The 20664-nt window shown below is 35.2% G+C and overlaps 1 pseudogene; it reads right to left on the bottom strand.

Moving 5' to 3' along the window:
* Positions 1 to 2: 2 nt before the first annotated feature.
* LOC110634792 (L-type lectin-domain containing receptor kinase IX.1-like) lies at positions 3 to 14207 on the bottom strand (annotated as a pseudogene).
* Between the last annotated feature and the right edge of the window lie 6457 nt (positions 14208 to 20664).

The raw sequence follows: 20664 nt of genomic DNA, 5'->3' as shown, positions 1-20664 counted from the left end.
TATCAAGGGCTCCCCAGATGTGGGATTTGATATAATGGAACATGCATTTTGGTAGGAAGTTTTGGCAGTGTGGCTTCAAAATCAAGAACATGAATTGCTTGTCTTATGGAGGGCCTCAGACTTCGATCAGGGTGGGCACGCCATAATCCAATAATCATCAAACATTCCATTTGTTTCTCATCAAAATCTGTATCATGACCCTCATCAATAGCCAACTTCAGTTTCCCAGTGCCATAGAGATCTCAAACTGTTGTGCACTACAGAAGCATGTAAACTGTAAAGAAACAAAGTAAATATACAAAATACTCATATTTAAGTGGTTTACTGAATATATTAGTTAGTCCCTCTCAGTCTCCTCTAAACATAACCCAATATATTTATTATTACAACACTACACCACAAAGGGTGCCTTCTCACCAATGGACAAGAATCCCTTCCTCTTGAATTTTATGTCCTTACTTCACCTTAGGCTAAAGCCCCTCTCCACTGCAATGAGCAAATGCCAGGCAGAGCCAAATCCTCAGCAATTGACAAAGTCTCTCTCTATAATGAGTGACAGCCTCACTTTATGAGCTAATAGCCCAATAACCTTTTCTACTATTCTCCTATTTATAGTGTTAATTTTCTCAATCCTAATTTGATTAGGAGTCTCACTCAATTTAGAAATAACACTAAAATAAGAGTTCTACTCTATATAGAAAAATGTCTCTCTCCAAATTCCATTAGGATTTTGAGTCAAAATTCTAACAATCTCCACCTTAACTCAAAATCCATAAATCATTACATACCTCGAATTCTTGGGTGTCATAAAATCATCAGATCTCTATGCTTGAGCTTAAGCCCTTTAAATCTCTATTCTTTAATCTTCATCTTGGGTATAACTTGCTTCTTTCTTTAAAAAATCTTAGCGTCATCAATCTTCTTGATTTTGCATCAAGAGCTCAACTTCAATTTCAACTCTACATCATCACCATTATTGCATATGCGACTATCTACCTGTCGCAGTAGCTCCACCTTCAACCAAACTTACCAAGATCATCTCTATTCTCTAATACCAATTGTTGTGCATCGCGAAAGCGTATAAACTACAAAAAAAAAATAAAGCAAACATACAAAATAATAATATTTATGTGGTTCACCCTTTCCACATAGGACTACATCCACGGGCATGCCATCTTCCACTATCATCAATAAATAAATCAATCATCATTATAAGCTCAAAGCTAGACTGCTCATCAACCCAATTACATCCAAGAGAACCCATAATACATAACTGTTCATAGTAGATATATTAATTAGTCCTTCTCAGTCTCTTTTAGATATAATCTAATATATTTACTATTACAACACTACACCACAAAGGGTGTCTTCAACTACATGGGCAAGAGCCCTCTCACCAATGGACAAGAATCCCTTCCTTTTGAATTCTATGCTCTTACTCCACCTTAGGCCAAAGTCTCTCTCCACTGTAATAGGCAAATGCCCCTCATTAATGGGTAGAGCCAAATCCTCAGTAATTGGCAAAGTCCCTCTCTGCAATGGGTAACAGCATCACTCCATGAGCTGAAAGCCAAAAAACCTTTTCTACCATTCTTTTTTTATAGTGCTAATTTCTACAATCCTAATCTGATTAGGAGTCCCACTCAATTAAAAAATAATACTAAAATAAGAGGTCCCACTCAATTAAAAAATAATACTAAAATAAGAGGTCCCACTCAATTAAAAAATAATACTAAAATAAAAGTTCTACTCTATATAGGAAAAGTCTCTCTTTAAGTCATAATTCTAACACAAACCCATTCCACTAGACTCATTTCTAATTCTAGTTCAATAGGATCATCCACCTTTCTTCCAGTGGCAATCTCTAAGGCAACCACCCCAAAGTTATAAACATCTGATTCTTTACTAGCCTTGCCTGTGATTACATATTTTAGAGCTAAGTAGCCTAGAGTTCCAACCAACCTTGTTGTTTGTGAACCAAGCTCATAGTCCATGAGTCTAGCTAATCCAAAATCACCCAGCTTGACATTAAAACTTGAATCTAGCATTACATTGCTTGATTTCACATCGTGATGCACAACACATTATTCCCACTCTTCATGATGGTAGCAGAGGCCAATCCAATAGCTATTATGCTTCTCACAGCCCAATTGAGAGGAGTATTGTTGCCAAATATGTGAGAAGCAAGGCTACCATTTGGCATAAACTCATTGACCAGCAGAAAATTGCCTCTTTCATGGCATCAACCTATGAGTTGCACCAGATTTTGATGCCTCAATCTGCTAATGATCTTTACCTCAGTTGTGTACTCCTTTTTCCCATGTTTTTAACCCCTGAAAATTTTCTTCACAGCAATTGCCATATTTAAATTTTTTAGGTACCTACTGTAAATAGCACCAAACCCTCCTTCCCCCAATTTTCTATCATTTGAGAAGTTATTGGTAGCTGAAACAAGCTCACTATAAGAAAATCTTCTTGTAGCAGCCCCTCTTTCAAGGTCTTCATTAATTGACATTAAGTTTGTTGTCCATGATGTTTCTCCCTTTTTCAGCTTCTGTCTCCACCAAATACCAAGTGTTATAACCACCACAATCATCGGAACACCTACTGAAATTGCTAGACCTACCCCTAGTTTTGTCTTTTTACTTTTCGTTTCATTGGTTTCACCCATCTCCAGACTTGAATTGAACTCCCAGGACTGAATTGCATGCCCCTCTATAAAATCTCTAGAAGCAGTAGAAAACCCAACTGTGACCCACATAGGAAGAACATCCCTGAGATCAATAATGTAGGAAATGCTGGTATTCTCTTGGGCAGTAGAAGTTGTTTGATATTTCCAGGACACAATAAGATTCTTGGTAGTAGCATTGTAAGTGATCCACACATCAATAGGATCTCCACTGTGCGAGCTTACATTCCATCTGGTGTATGTAGTTGAAGAAAGCGAGTTAATGTTGATCCCCACATGTTCAACTGGAGGATCCCATCTAGGGTTTGGGAAAGAGTCAAATTCAATATGAACAATTTGGTTGTTTTTGGAGTTCTTGGTTGTAATGTTGTATAAGCCTAGAAAACCACAGGTAGAATTTTTTGGTATAAGGAATTGAAAATGACCAATGAAAAAAGCAAGCCCATATCCATATGAGGGACTAGCTAGGACATCAATGAAAAAGGTGAAATGGGTATTGGAGTCAGAAAGTGTTATAACATGAACGCAAATCTAAGGCACACACACAAATTGTACAATCACAAATTGCATAATCACACAGTATAGAAAAGAAAAGAAGAATAACACATGATTTAATGTGATTTAATCATAAGATCTACGTTCATGGGCAAGACAAGAGAAAAAGTTCCACTATAATGAAAAGAAAAAGATACAATCACTCAGAACTCTAAAACCCTAACCCCAGCATATTTCCAAAATGTCTCATAACTCTACTGCAAATGGTAGAATATTACAATATCTATATTGGACCATGCCATCCGCTACCACCACATGTAGATCTCACTTTTTATCCCAATTGGGTTGCAGCACAAAACTTTCAGATCGAGTCACATTCGAGTCAATAAATATATATCCAAAATTCGAGATAATAATAATTAAAAGAAAATAAATATATAAAAACTATTAATTATAAAATAATTAATTTTTTATGATAAACATCATGTCATGTGACAATATCAAAAATAAATTTTACATGAGAATTTTTAAAAAAAAATTATCTACTTTATAATAATAATAATAATAATAATAATAATAATAATAATAATAATAATAATAATAATAATAATAATAATAAATTTTAAAAATAAATATTGAAAATCTAATTGGAAAAAAGAAAGTCTACTCATATACAACACAAACCACCTAGCATCATCTTATGCGTTAAAATTTTTGCAACTTTCGTTAACCTTTAGTTTGAGCATATGTAGCTTGACCAACCTAGCACATATAAGAGGCACTATTAAGTTCAATTGCTCCAACATAAAATTATGTACCTCCCTCACAGATTTGGTTGGTGTCGCTGGGATCAAACCTTGCCATATAACAAACATGATAAGCACTTATAAATGATAAGTAGGTCGAACCAGTGACACTTATGACAAGCACATGGAGTTTACTCTTGTCAATGTTTTGTCATAAATCATATCAGTACATATAATCTTTAGACCTGAGATAGCACAGTTATCTTGTATATAGGTAGTTTGAGTTTGATACTGCTTTCATACTTGTACTGTGTATGGGTATATGGGCATGTGTTGGCTCCTACTAGTTATATATGGAGGTAGGTGTTGATCAAGATGGAATCTGTTCCTCTAAGTAAATAGAGATAAAATCCTATGTTCATTTAATTGTTCTTGATGTTTCAAGTTCCTGGCCAGGACAGATAGATTTATTCAGAAAAGAGTTTCTGATGAGAAAATCTTTTTAATCAAGAACTGGAATTAAAAGAGAACATAATATTCATAGCAAATGGAGTTTGACATAAACCATGACTCCAGCTTGAGTTGGGATTTTGTAACAGAGAGATTCTAGTGCATGGTAACATATGATTATAGGTTCATTTAAGGTAAACCTTATTACTAATTGGGTGGCCATGGCATGCTATGCTAGGTGTTAACCATGGTCTATGAGGTTCATAAAATGATTTAGAGAAATCATTTATGGTAAGAAAGAGTTCTGATGATATTAAGAGTTGATATCATGTCTCATTGCCAATTAGTGATGAGCCTAGTAAGTCACACACATACACAAGTTATCACCTATTTAAATATGATTTAATTAATTAATTAAAGAGTTTAATTGATTAATTAAATAGGTTTGGTTTGCAATTAAATTGCAAAGTCCCTAGCATGACTTGAAACCAAATCTAGATTATTGGATGTATAATATAAGTTAAATTTATATTTAAAGTGTTTAAATATGAATTTAATTAATGAGAAATTAATTAATAGAGATTAATTAATTAATTTATATTTGATATAAATTAATTAGAAGAAGAAAAATAATTATTTTGGGTTAAGAACTCAAAATTAAGATACAGGGGCATTTTGGTCATTTCACAGTGTGACACGTGGCACCATGAGATAGTGACACATGGGATTACACATAAGCTTGCCAAATGTTTTTTATAATCATGTAAGATGATTAAAATCAAGATTAAATATAGGTTTGACACTTGGCACAATGTGATTGGGTCACTTAAACCTAGAGCTAATCAAAGGGTGACATGTGGCAAGGGTTTAATGTGTTAACCCAGCTATTTAAGTGTTGTTATGAAAAAGAAAAGCAACCAGCAACCACTCCTCTCCTTTGTCACGCCACTTTGAGGCTTTTCATCTATTCTTCTTCATCTCTCATCAATTCAAAGAGATTAGCCATCAATCTCTTGAATTAAGAACTCTAGAAATTGTTTCTAGTGTCCTGTTTACACCTCTAATCTCTTAAAAGGCAGAACTTGAATTTCTAATTAATAGAAAAGGCTTTAGAAGCTGTTTAAGGGCTGCCATAGATGTTCTTGGTGTGGACAAGCTAGAGGGACAACATCTAGTGTCCTGAAGATGAATCTCAAAGGCGCAGACACGCTGCAGTGCATCAAGAGGTTAGTGTAATCGTTCTTGATTTAATCTAGGGTTCTAAAATTAATCTGATTAATTTTAAAATCTTAAATGGCAAATACAGATCCAAAAACATTTTAAAAGAGTTTTAATATGTTGTTTATCATTGAAATCAAATAGATAAAAATAAATCTTGCATGATGCATGTGACCCTAGGTAAAAATTTTTGAATTTAATGGTATAAACTTGTATTTTTCATGCTTCCGTTCCTTCAATTGGTATCAGAGCCACTATATTTGCCATTTAGATTGTTGATTATATGATTTAATTGTGTGTTTGATCATGAGATCAAAAGATCATTGTTGGTTGCAAAGCAAAGTGGCGGCATATTTAAAAAAACACCATCAATGGTGCGCATGGTTTGGCTACCATGGGTGGTTCAAGGTTTGGCTTTTAATTCTGCAATTGTTGTATGATCTAAGGCCTATTCTTTGACTAATTAAAGTGTTTAATTAGTAATTTTAATCACATAATTAAATTATGATTCAAATCAGAATTTTAAAAATTGTTTGAATGTGATTCAAATCTAAATTTTAAAAGTTATTTGAATGTGATTCAAATCTGAATTTTTAAAGTTGTTTGAATCATATTTAAATCTGATTTTTTAAAATTGATTGAATAAAATTCAGATCTGATTTTTTAAAAAATGTTTGAATGTGATTCAAATCTGATTTTTTAAAAAATGTTTGAATGTGATTCAAATCTGAATTTTTAAAGTTGTTTGAATGTGATTCAAATCAGAATTTTTAAATTTGTTTGAATGAGATTCAAATCTGAATTTTTAAATTTATTTGAATCATATTCAAATCTGGATTTTTAAGTTGAATATGAGATATTCAATTTAATTTAAGTATGTATGTTTTATTTAATTGTTAAATAGTGATATGCATGATGGATGATCATGGACTATAAAAGACCAATGTGATTGAATTTATTTCTTTTATGTTTCTTTGGGATTGTAAATTAATTAATTTATTTTAATTTATTTTGGGCATGTATTATTAAGTTTGTAATAATTTTTGGGTTGTAATTTCATTTATTTAAGTTCTTGTAAATTCGCCTTGGTATGCCAAGGATTACCATGTAATATTGGATTGCAAGAAGTTCAAGGAGGTCAAGAGCATTGGTGGGACCAGTGGGAGGAATTCAAGATCAAGTGTTGATTATGTACTCCTTCAGCAACTCTAGTAAAATAAATGAATGAATGAAATGCACCTAGGAATGCCCTGATTCAATTCTTGGTGGCTCAGAATTGAATCCCTTAGAAAGTCCATGATCATACCATATTTATTGCTTATCCATGAATGCATGAGATGTATGGGAATGTATGCTATTATATGATATATGCATGCTAATTGGATAATGTGCAAAGTGAGACCTTAATAGTAATTAGAATGACCATAAAATCTTCCAAACAAATGATTAAGTTGGAAATGCTATAATTAAAGTAATTATAACATAGGCCCTCCATTGGGGCAATTATTTTAAGAAATTTTAAATAGTTGCATAAGATGCAATTAATTTAAGAGATTTTCTTAAGAATAATTGTTAAGCATGAGATGTTGTAAATATGTAAATGATTTAGTGGCCAATATTGAATGTACCTGAGGACATTAAAATTATTTGCATAATTACTGGCTCAATAGGATCAACTTAACTAATGCAAGATAAGTCAATAATGGATGTACCTGAGATTTTGAGCATTATGGGCTAGGTAAAGGATTGAACCTCACATGAGATGTGATGAGCAAGGAGTTGCTCACTTATAGTTTATTGTAATTCCAATAATGGATGTACGTGAGGATGATCAATAGAATTATAAGAATTCAATCACCCACTAGAAATCCATCCAACTAGGATTTCTGTTTTCTACTTTGGAAGTGTAGGATTCGCTAAGTTAGTGGGAGGACCAATTTGATTAAAAGACCATAATCATTTTGGTTAATTACATGATACATTTACTAATTAATCTGGTTATTTTCTGCAGTTAATTTTCTGATAAAAATGAGCACAAAACAACCACCACCATCCAATATCCTTGCAAGCATACTTGATCACAATAGGTTGACAAGACCTAATCTGTCTGATTGGCTAAGAAATTTGAAACTTGTCCTGAACCTTGAACATATAGGATATGTTCTATATTCAAATGTTCCTGGTCCCTTACCTCCAGAGGCCACACAAGAGGAACATGAAACTTTGGACAAGTGGAAGGAGCATGATATGAGAGCTAAGTGTTACATGCTTGTTTCCATGAGTAATGAGTTACAGAAGCAACATGAGAACATGCAGAGTGCGAGTGAGATCCTCCTTCACCTATAAGAGTTGTATGGTGAGCACAGCAGGAATGCTAGGTATGAGATATCTAGACAGCTATTCCGTATGAGGATGTCTGAGGGACAGAATGTTGGGGATCATATCCACAAGATGATTCGGCTGATTGAGCAGTTGGAACATCTTGACTTTAACATGGATTTCCAACTACAGACGGATTTGATCCTTCAGTCCCTTCCAGAGTCTTTTGGGAATTTTGTGACAAATTTCCATATGACTAAACAGGAATGCACCTTAGCTGGTTTACTCAACACGCTGGTTATTGCCCAAAAGAATATGCCAGGCAATAAAGGAAAAGAGGTAGCTTTGGTTGCATCTTCTTCTGCTGGAAAGTCCAATAAGAAGAAGGGCAATAAGAAAAAGAAACCTCAGATTCCTGGTCCTTCCAAGAAAATAGCTAAATAGAAAAGGAAGACTAAAGCTGATGGAGGCAAAGGAAAGTGTTTCCACTGCCAAAAGGATGGGCACTGGAAAAGGAACTGCCCAGAGTATCTTGCTTCTCTGAAGGACAAGAAGGATACACCTTTGGAAGGTATGTCCATATCTTGTTATTTAGATTCTGATGATATTCATAGTTCATCTACAGCTTGGGTTTTAGATATCGTGCGCTTCTCACATTTCTAATGATATGCAGGAACTAGCAAACAGTAGCAGCTTGCGTTCTCAAGATATTAGAGTCCGGATTGGCAATGGCTCAACTGTTGAAGCTTTAGCCATAGGATCTAAATCTTTTTATATGTTTGGACATGTTTTGTGTTTGGATAATATTTTATATGTACCTGATGCTTTTAAGAACATCATTTCTATATCTAGTTTGACTAGAAATGGCTATGAATTTCAGTTCACAGATGATGTTTGCAATATTTATTTTGGAAATAAATATGTTGGTTCGGGTTATATGAATGATGGTCTTTATTATTTGGATAATAATGACAAACACAAATTGAATGCAAGTGATCTAAAAGAATGCAATGCCATGGTGAAAACCAACTCAAGTTCAAAATATATTTGGCATTTAAGGTTATGTCATGTTGCAGAAGATAGGATTGCAAAACTGGAGAAAATGGGGATTTTATCCTCATTGGGCTCTGAGCCTACTCCAACTTGTGAATCTTGCCTTCAGGGCAAAATGACTAGATCACCCTTTGTTGGTCAAGGGCTATGAGCTGAAAATATTTTGGAGCTAATACATAGTGATGTATGTGGTCCATTTAAAGAAATGGCTAGAGGGGGTTTTCATTATTTTATTACCCTTACTGATGATAAATCAAGGTTTGGGTATTTGTATTTGATGAAATACAAACATGAATCTTTTGAAAAGTTCAAAGAATTTAAATCTGAAGTAGAAAATCAAACAGGAAAGAGTATTAAAGCTCTTCGATCAGATCGTGGAGGTGAATATTTGAGTCGAATTTGATGAATACTTGAGAGAGCATGGCATTGTTTCTCGGTGACTCTCCAGAACGCATACAACTAAATGGTGTATCTGAAAGGAGAAATCGTACCCTATTGGATATGGTACGTAGTATGATGAGCTATACTGATATGCCAATCTTCTTTTGGGGATTTGCATTAGAATCAGCTTTGTATATTCTGAATAGGATTCCATCAAAATTAGTTTCTTTCACACCTTATGAGATATGGCATGGAAGAAAACCAAGTCTTAAGCATGTTAAGATTTGGGGTTGTCCAGCTTATATCAAAAAGCTGAACACTGATAAATTGGAGACCAGATCAGAAAAAGGTCGATTTTTTGGATATCCAAAAGATAGTTTTGGATATTAATTTTATTTGCCTACTTCACAAAAGGTTGTGATAAGTAGAGATGTCATATTTCTTGAATAACAGTTTGTTCAAGAAGGAGGCAAAGGAAGGCAAATAGAGTTAGAATTGGAGAATTCTGACCAACCAACAGATCAGATGGATATAGATCCATCTAGTCAACCTATACCCGTTGATGAAACATCTACAGCTGTTCCTCGTAGAACAACTAGGGTATCTCACCCACCAGTGAGATATGGTTTTCTTCATGAAGAAGAACAAGAGTTGTCTACTCATGAAGAAGTAGATCATGGAGATGATCCACTTACTTATGAAGAAGCTATATCAGATATAGACTCTTCAAAATGGATTGATGCTATGAAATCCGAGATTGATTCCATGTATAAGAATCAAGTTTGGGATCTTGTTGACCCACCTGAAGGTATTGTACCTATAGGGAACAAATGGGTTTTCAAGAAAGAAATTGGTTCTGATGGAAAGGTAGAGACCTATAAGGCAAGGCTAGTAGCGAAAGGGTTTCGCCAAAAGCAAGGAATCGACTATGAGGAGACTTTCTCGCCTGTTGCCATGCTTACATCAATTAGGATTTTATTAGCAATAGCTGCATACTATGATTATGAGATTTGGCAGATGGATGTCAAAACAGCTTTTCTCAATGGATACATTGAAGAAAACATTTTCATGGAACAACCTAGGGGTTTTGAATCCCAAGATGGTTCCAAGTTATGCAAGCTAAAGTGATCCATTTATGGGTTGAAACAAGCTTCGAGGAGTTGGAACATCCGTTTTGATGAAGCCATTAAATCCTTTGGTTTTATCAAAAATGAGGATGAGCCATGTGTATATAAGAAGGTTAGTGACAGTGCTATCACTTTCCTTGTCTTATATGTGGATGACATACTGTTGATGGGTAATGACACAGGTATGTTGACGACTATAAAGGTATGGTTGTCAAATACATTCTCCATGAAAGACTTAGGGAAGGTAACCTATATTCTTGGGATTCGCATCTATAGAGATAGAGCGAAAAGAATAATTGGTTTATCCCAAAGTCTATACTTGGAAAAGGTGTTAAAGAGGTTTAACATGCTTGATTCTAAGAGAGGATTGTTACCAGTGAGACATGGTATCCACCTTTCTAAAGAGATGTCTCCAAAGACACCTGAAGAAAGAGATAAGATGGCCAGGATTCCATATGCTTCGGCTGTTGGAAGTTTAATATATGCAATGTTATGTACTAGGTCAGATATCGCATATGCTGTTAGTTTGACTAGCAGGTATCAATCTAATCCAGGTTTGGAACACTGGATAGCTGTCAAGAATATCCTTAAGTACTTGAAAAGAACTAAGGATTTATTCTTGATTTATGGAGGTGGAGACTTGCAATTGGATGGTTATACTGATTCTGATTTTCAATCAGATATCGATAATAGAAAGTCTACCTCTGGATATGTGTTTATTTGTAATGGAGGTGCAGTCAGTTGGAAGAGTTCCAAACAGAGCACGACTGCAGATTCCACTACAGAGGCTGAGTATATTCTCGCATCGAATCTTGCAAAGGAAGTCGTTTGGATAAAAAGTTCGTGACAGAACTTTCATGAGTTACTTCCATTGTGTCAGCATTTCCACTACACTGTGACAATAATGGAGCAGTCATACAGGCTAAGGAACCAAGGTCTCACCAAAAATCCAAACACATAGAAAGGCGCTACCACATTATCAGAGAAATAGTTGGGCGAGGCGATGTAGCCATGCAGAAAATAGCATCAGCTGAAAATCCAGCTGATCCATTCACTAAGCCTATGTCACAGACTCAATTAGACGGACATCTTGAGAAGATAGGTCTAAGATATTGTAATGAATGGCTCTAGTGCTAGTGGGAGATTGTTAGTAGTATGCCCTAGAGCATATCATTTAGTATGTATCTTGTACATATTTTTATTAATAAAAGGCATTTCCACTTTTCCGTTTACATAATATATTTATGTGTAATAGAAAAGGTCCATTGATATTTTGTTAGAAATATTACTCTTAAGTTGTTAAGAATATGAGAGACAATATTTCTAGCACAAAGTATCATAAATAGGTTCACAATCGAGGATACTTCATAATAAGGACATGACTTATCCAGAAAGATTGTATTCATGTTTGTTCCCAAGTTGTTTATATGAGATATAAATAAGATGGAATGGTGAGTCTCATGCCATATAACAAACATGATAAGCACTTATAAATGATAAGTAGGCCGAACCAGTGACACTTATGACAAGCACATGGAGTTTACTCTTGTCAATGTTTTGTCATAAATCATATCAGTACATATAATCTTTAGACCTAAGATAGCACAGTTATCTTGTATATAGGTAGTTTGAGTTTGATACTGCTTTCATACTTGTACTATGTATGGGTATATGGGCATGTGTTGGCTCCTACTAGTTATATATGGAGGTAGGTGTTGATCAAGATGGAATATGTTCCTCTAAGTAAATAGAGATAAAATCCTATGTTCATTTAATTGTTCTTGATGTTTCAAGTTCCTGGCCAGGACAGATAGATTTATTTAGAAAAGAGTTTCTGATGAGAAAATCTTTTTAATCAAGAACTGGAATTAAAAGAGAACATAATATTCATAGCAAATGGAGTTTGACATAAACCATGACTCCAGCTTGAGTTGGGATTTTGTAACAGAGAGATTCTAGTGCATAGTAACATATGATTATAGGTTCATTTAAGGTAAACCTTATTACTAATTGGGTGGCCATGGCATGCTATGCTAGGTGTTAACCATGGTCTATGAGGTTCATAAAATGATTTAGAGAAATCATTTATGGTACGAAAGAGTTCTGGTGATATTAAGAGTTGATATCATGTCTCATTGCCAATTAGTGATGAGCCTAGTAAGTCACACACATACACAAGTTATCACCTATTTAAATATGATTTAATTAATTAATTAAAGAGTTTAATTGATTAATTAAATAGGTTTGGTTTGCAATTAAATTGCAAAGTCCCTAGCATGAATTGAAACCAAATCTAGATTATTGGATGTATAATATAAGTTAAATTTATATTTAAAGTGTTTAAATATGAATTTAATTAATGAGAAATTAATTAATAGAGATTAATTAATTAATTTATATTTGATATAAATTAATTAGAAGAAGAAAAATAATTATTTTGGGTTAAGAACTCAAAATTAAGACACAGGGGCATTTTAGTCATTTCACAGTGTGACACGTGGCACCATGAGATTGTGACACATGGGATTACACATAAGCTTGCCAAATGTTTTTTATAATCATGTAAGATGATTAAAATCAAGATTAAATATAGGTTTGACACTTGGCACAATGTGATTGGGTCACTTAAACCTAGAGCTAATCAAAGGGTGACATGTGGCAAGGGTTTAATGTGTTAACCCAGCTATTTAAGTGTTGTTATGAAAAAGAAAAGCAACCAGCAACCACTCCTCTCCTTTGTCACGCCACTTTGAGGCTTTTCATCTATTCTTCTTCATCTCTCATCAATTCAAAGAGATTAGCCATCAATCTCTTGAATTAAGAACTCTAGAAATTGTTTCTAGTGTCCTGTTTACACCTCTAATCTCTTAAAAGGCAGAACTTGAATTTCTAATTAATAGAAAAGGCTTTAGAAGCTGTTAAAGGGCTGCCATAAGTGTTCTTGGTGTGGACAAGCTAGAGGGACAACATCTGGTGTCCTAAAGACGAATCTCAAAGGCGCAGACACGCTGCAGTGCATAAAGAGGTTAGTGTAATCGTTCTTGATTTAATCTAGGGTTCTAAAATTAATCTGATTAATTTTAAAATCTTAAATGGCAAATACAGATCCAAAAACATATTAAAAGAGTTTTAATATGTTGTTTATCATTGAAATCAAATAGACAAAAATAAATCTTGCATGATGCATGTGACCCTAGGTGAAAATTTTTGAATTTAATGGTATAAACTTGTGTTTTTCACACTTTCGTTCCTTCAGCCTTTCGTGAACAAGTCTGCAGCTTGGTCTTCTATCTTAACATGCTCTAATCCAATTTCTTCTTGCAACACTTTTTCCTTGACAAAATGATAATGCACTTCCACATGTTTTGTTCTTGCATGAAAGACTGGATTTTCTACTAAGCGTATTGCTAACAAATTGTCACAATACAAAGGAATGGTATACTCTGTTGGTTGATGCAATTCCTTCAACAGTTGCATAAGCCAAGTGCTTTTTTAAGCTGCCATTGCTACCGCCAAATACTCCACCTCTGTTGTTGACAAAGACACAGTTGGTTGCTTTTTGCTGCACCAAGAATTTGCTCCAGACCCAAGCATAAAAACATACCCAGTGGTTGAACGATGGGTATCATGATCTCCTGCATAGTCAGCATCATAGTAGCCAACTAGCTTGCAATCTCCACCTCTTTTATACATAATTCCATAGCCAAGCATACTTTTCACATATCTCATAACCCGCTAGATTGCTTCCAACTGAGGCTTCTTTGGACTTTACATATGCCGGCTCATCACACCAACTGCATAAGAAATATTGAGTCTTGTCAAAGTTAAGTAGATCAAACTATCCACCACTTGATGATACATTATTGTATCTTCCAAATCTTTTCCTTCATGAACACACATTTTGGCATTTGGCTTTATTGGCATTGATGTGGCCCAACCGCAAGTGCACGGGTCGTACAAGTAATATAGAAAAGATATCGTTCCCACGAGGAGTTGTGTTCATGATTGAATTTTTTATATAAAAAGTTGACTAAATTGAACTATTTTTGAAATTAAAGCAATAAATTGATGGGTATTGGAGTATGAAGTTTATATGTGCAAAATTAATAATCTATTCAACTATGTAGATATTTAACTAAATTTGCATCAAATTAAAATAAGCAAATTCAAATATGGCAAGATTTAAAAATGGCAAGTGATTAAATTTAATTAGAAATTAAAAATGATGAAAAAGCGATTCCGGAGTTCGGGATTTCATATTCAAGCTATTTTGGGATTTTAAATTGGTTATCCAATCTTGCGGAACTTACAGTTTTAAGGAGATTAATTCTTAAATCCTTTGAATACCCTTTTGAGTGGGACAAAGAGTGCCTTAATCAATCTAATCCTACTTTCATGGAGTTAAAGTTAATTAAGACCCATTAAGTTCTTTAATTAATCTGTGAATCCTCTTAATCCTTAGTCTATTTCTAGATCTAAGTTAATTAAGTCCAATTTCTTGATTATCTATCACAAGGCCTTCTCCTTTCGGTGCCTCAACCATGGATTAAGAACATCACTTAATCGGATCCTACACTAAGCATGTCATTGAGCACACAAGAAATGAATAAAACTCATTAAGACCACAAAATATGGATTACCCAATCAAAATCTACAAAATATCTCAAATATTATATCCCTTACTCCAGAATCAAAGTAAAGCTACTCACTATCCATAATATTTACAAGATATTCTGATTTAATATGGAATTAAAGCTTTAATCTAAGCTAAGAAACAAGAAGCTCAACACTAGAAATGTAGGAAAAATGTAAGAAAAGAAAAAAATCTCCAAATCTGGTTGGAAATGGTGTGGGAGGTGATTGTGACTCTTCAGCTGCTGCCTCTCCTTTCCCTTTTCTTCTTCTCTTTCTTCCTTTCTTCTAAAATGGGAAATGGGGCTATTTATAACATTTTTTGACATGGAGCCCTAAAATGGTGTGTTTGAGGAGAGATTTTCTGAGGGAATCTTCTGCCAGCTCATTAATGAAATCTTTGTGGGACTGCATAAGTGGACTGCATAAGTCATGCAGTCCCTTATGCAGTTTTCGGCTGGTTTCTGGCTCACTTATGCGAAATTGCATGACCAAGCGCATAGGTTATGCACAATTCCGTGAGATTGCATAAGGGAGGCGTGAATCTGCATAAGCTATGCACTCTCCTTATGCACAATTCGGTAGGTATTGGAACAGTGTTTCTTCTCCTTATGCAGATCTGCATAACTTATGCGGCAAGTTATGCGCAATTTGGCCAATGCATATTTCAACTTTAAAATTGTTTTTGACATCTTTGCCTGCAGAAGTCACTCCTTAATGGCAAAATTTCTTTTTAAGTCCTTCAAAAACACCATTTTTCCTATAAAACAAAGTAAAAATTACAAATTAATCCAAAATTGTCAATTATGAAAAACTAACTAAATAACTAATGAAATTAGCTAAAAGTGACTAATAATCAAATAAAATGGCTATGAAATTAAACCTAAATGATTATGCAAAATGTATGCATCAAATACCCCCAAACTCAAGCTTTTCCTTGTCCTCAGGCAAACTTTAAAATGTGATGCAAAATTCTTTAGGGGTGCCTTATCCAAAGAGCTATAAAAATCACCTATTAAAGTAACTTAACACACCTTTAGCCATACCAACAATCCATATACCCATCCTTCAAAATGCAAAGAATCTAATGCTTATCCAAGCTTTCACTGCTTAGCCATCAAGTCAATTATCATTCAAAATTCCCAAACCAACTAATCAAAAGAGAGAGTTATGCTCAAAAGGAATTCTAGAACAATCAATAGTCAAAGTGTCTCTATATAAAATGATAGAATTAAATGAATGAATGGATAATTTTCCAATCCCATAGGCAAATTCCCTACTCCTATCTTCACTAATGTAGCAAGTACTATCAAGAGATCAAAGGTCTTTTTAGGGATGTAATGGCGCTATGGGGTTCAAAATGAGGCTAAGAAGAAAAATGGGTAAAAAGGATTCAAAGCATAAGAATATTTTCAATCTTGACAACATAAGGTACACTTCTTATTTTATTTTTTTTACATATATATATATATATATATATATATATATATATATATATATATATATATATATATATATATATATATATATGGAGGGGAGAAATACGCAATGAGAATTGTCAAGTGCTAGCATATTTTACAAAACACATAAAAATGGAGGGACATTTTGATACTTTAAACTTGTATCTTGTATTTTCTTTTGATGATTATCCCAAAAATTTGCCACCCCCAAACTCATTTCTTTTAATACTTTAGGTGGATTTCCTTGAATTTGAATGATAATAATGAAAAGCACATATACTAGCACTTTTACAAGATGACAAGCATTTCTTCTCCCTTTTATTGTATATTTTTTTCTTTTCTTTTCTTTTCTTTTTTTATGTACCTAATATTATAAATAATTATTCTCATGAAAAGGGTTGGAGTGTTTGGTTCATTGGCTAGGTAGCAATAAGGGATTCAAGAAAAATTAAGATTAAAAAGGCTCAAAGGGGTTTGCAAGGGTCAATTTTAATTAGGAAAAGGGCCAAAGGTTTAAAATGAGAAGATTTAAATCAAAGAATGCCTAATCATCTCTCTTTTCAAGTACAAGCTGGTATTTCGCCTTGAAAGGTTTAGAAAATTTGTTCTATGATTGGTGAGACATCATTTGACTACCTTATATCCAATAACTCCCTCTAAATACTCCAATCTCTAAAGGACTAGTTGGGTGGCTTTTTGGCTAAGAAGATATAAGCAAGGGATAGACACTTCAAAACCTTGCACCTCTTAGGAAACTTTTAATCCACAAACCCAACTAAAGGTAAGTCAAATCACTCTCATAGGTAACTTTTCAATACTCAAGGGATTTGACAAAAGATTTCAATGCATGATGCATGATTCCTAAAAATGGGCAATGCATTAACTAAATGGAGGAAATCTATTTGTCTATTTGTGTGCAATGAGTACAATTTCTAAGTGATGTATAATGTGTGTGTAAATGTGTTATGTATATGTATGTGTGGATGTATATGTAAAATATTTACAATATATGTAAATAGAATGGGATGAAATGTTCCTATACTCAAAATGTGAAAAATGTAGCAAAAATCAAAATGCACACCCCCAAACTCAAAATTGGACATTGTCCTCAATGTCTCAAGCAGTGCAATATCAAAACTCAAAGCAAATAGTAATTACCAGGAATTGTGAAATTTAAGAGCAAAAAGAAAGAGTTACCTGGTATAGAGCAGATGAGAATTCAAGAGATAATGGGGATGCATAAGAAGCTGCACAGGTTATGCAGAATAAAGTGCTATCCAGAACAGGTGCATAAGGAGGGTGCATAAGCTGTGCGGTTCTGCATGAGTAGCAATAAGGACTGTACAGGCTATGCACAACATTTTCATAAGGGGATTACAGCTTGTGCAGTTCTGCATGAGTGGCATAAAGGACTGTACAGGCTATGCAAAATATTTGCATAAGGGGATTCACAGCCTGTGCAGTATATTCAAAAGCTGCTGCATGATGATATAGCAAGGAAAAATGTGCAAACACCAGTAGAAGCATGCAAATATATACAATGTATGGACAAGTATGCACAAAAGGGCAGAAAAGGCAATGAAAATCAATGAAAATCAACGAAAAACTAATGTAATAGCCATCCAATAGAACTTCAAGAAAAACAGAATTCAAAACAAACTAAAATTGTTTCAACATATCTACAAAGAAAAACTCCTACAAGTTTGAACAAAAGTAAAACAGAAACTAATCTAATTCTATTATTTTGCCCTTGTCCAAAGATGCTGCTAAAGGACTGGTTGGAGCTGTTTGCTGTCGAAGTGATGGTTCTGGAGGAGGTGATGGAGGTGGAGGTGGCATTCCCAGAAAAACCATGAGCTGCTTCATCATCTCCTTTAATTCTTTCTGCTTATCTCTGGTTTCCATGACAAAATCAAAGAGTTGATCATGACTATCCTTGAGGGTATCAAGACCAGATTCAAGCTTTCTATCCACAAAATATATATCATCACTAAGCCTTTCAAGATAGGTGAATAAGGCTTTAGTGTTGAAGGCAGGAGGGGCTGTGGATGAAGAGGGTCCAGCTGCAGAAGGTGTAGGCTATGCAGAATCTGCTGGGATGTCCTGTGCAGGCTGAGTGGGTGGTGTAGGTTCAGTAGAATGCTGTTGGGCTGGTGGGACAGATTGTCCCTCTGGTTGTGCAGTGGGTTCAGTTTCTGTTGCTGGTTGTGCAGTGTCAGAAGGTGGCAAGCTGAATCCAGTTTTGGATAGGTGTGTAGCATCAAAATATAGGGTGTCTGAAAGTGCTGGTAGTGGATGCTCTTCCGGATTAAAACCAAAATGCTTGGCTATAACAGTTATGAGCCCACCCAAGACAATGTCACCTATGGATTTGGTGGCAATATGTAACACATATTCACAAAAGAAGTAACCAGGAGAAACTTTAACTTTGTGAAAAGTACACCATAGCATGAACAATTCAGATTTCCCAACAGCACCAGAACTAGTCCCTCTGCCCAAGATAGTGCTAGCAATAAGCCTATGGATAAATCTAAGTGCAGGGTCTAGTATTTGAGAGGTTTTGGATCTGCCAGCAGAAAAAGTCTGAGGTTGGTTTGTGATAATTCTCCAAAACTGAGCAGCATTCCAAATACCTTTGTTTGCTACCTCTACCCCTGTATATGGTACCCTAAATAGTCCATCAATTGCAAACCCAAAAATGCTATGAAATTGGTCTAATGATAGCTCTCTATTTTGCCCCAAACATCTAAATTTCATAGTTGGCTTGTAATCTATGTCATGCAATTTCAGGGTAGCAGAAAATGAGGAAATAAATTCCAAAACTAGAGCTGGATAAACTATTTCTTGCTTATGCACAAATTCCATCCAACCTAAACCATCAAGGTATGCAACCACATTATCAAATAAACCAACTGATTGGAGGGCATCTGTAGAAATGTACCTAGTGGGTTGTACCCTCCTTTCCTTAAGTCTCTTAAAGGCTGCCTTGTGAGCTGCATCAGGAAGAGGCCAAGGTAGTTTTGATACCTGTGATGCTGCTAACATTTGCTTTTTGCTGGAAAAGGGTGATTTGGCTTGTGTGGAGGCTGAAGTTTTGATGTTTTTGGGTGGAGGCTCTGACAGTGGGGTGGTGGGTGGTTCTTTGCGTTTTGAGAGAGGAGGTGCAGAAGCCATGGGTCGGGTGGATTTCGACCTGATTTTTCTCTTGTAAGTGGCTGTGGGAGGTGGTGAAGGGGTTTCTTGTGGAGGGGAATCGGGGTTAGGAGGCCGCATTGCCAAGGGCAAGACTTGGAGAGGGAAGGTTGGAGGGGAATGAGGAGGCGATTCCATTGGGTGTCGATGGTGAGAATGGAGGAGTTGAGGGAGAAAATAAAGAAGAGATGAGTGGAGAAGAAGGGGAGGGGTAATGTCAGAATAAAAGGACGTGGAGGGACAGTCGTGAACAGAAAAGACGGGAAGTGGAGGTGGGAAAAATGGATGCCGAAGAAAATTTTTTTGATTTGAACAGGACTTGTGTAAAACTGCATAAGGGGAAAAATGGGTGTGCATAACTTATGCACTCTCTTATGCAGGTTTCGGTGGAAGATAAACACTGTGAAAAACTAATTATGCAAGAGTGCATAGCTTATGCGCTGACTCATGCAAGCTTCGGCCGGTTTTGGGATTTAAGAGAAATAGGTCATACGGAAGTGCATAAGCTATGCACTCTCCTTATGCAGGTTTTGGCAAGTTCTGATTTTCAGAAAGTGTGGTCATGCAGAAGTGCATAAGCCGTGCACTCTCCTTATGCAGGTCTCGGCAAGTTTTGATTTTCAGAGAGTGTGGTCATGCAGAAGTGCATAAGTTATGCACTCTCCTTATGCAGGTCTCGGCAAGTTTTGGTTTTTGGAAAGTGTGGTCATGCGAAAGTGCATAAGTTATGCACTCTCCTTATGCAGGTCTCGGCAAGTTTTGGAATTCAGAGTTGGTGGTTATGCGGAAGTGCATAAGTTATGCACTCTCCTTATGCAAGTCTCGGCAAGTTTTGATTTTCAGGGAAATTGGTCATGCGGAAGTGCATAACTTATGCACTTCCTTATGCAGATTTTGGCAGA

Source organism: Hevea brasiliensis, chromosome 7, assembly GCF_030052815.1.
Source record: "Hevea brasiliensis isolate MT/VB/25A 57/8 chromosome 7, ASM3005281v1, whole genome shotgun sequence".
NCBI lineage: Eukaryota > Viridiplantae > Streptophyta > Magnoliopsida > Malpighiales > Euphorbiaceae > Hevea > Hevea brasiliensis.
The sequence above is the reverse complement of the archived record's forward strand: the minus strand, read 5'-3'. Positions and strand labels throughout refer to the sequence as shown.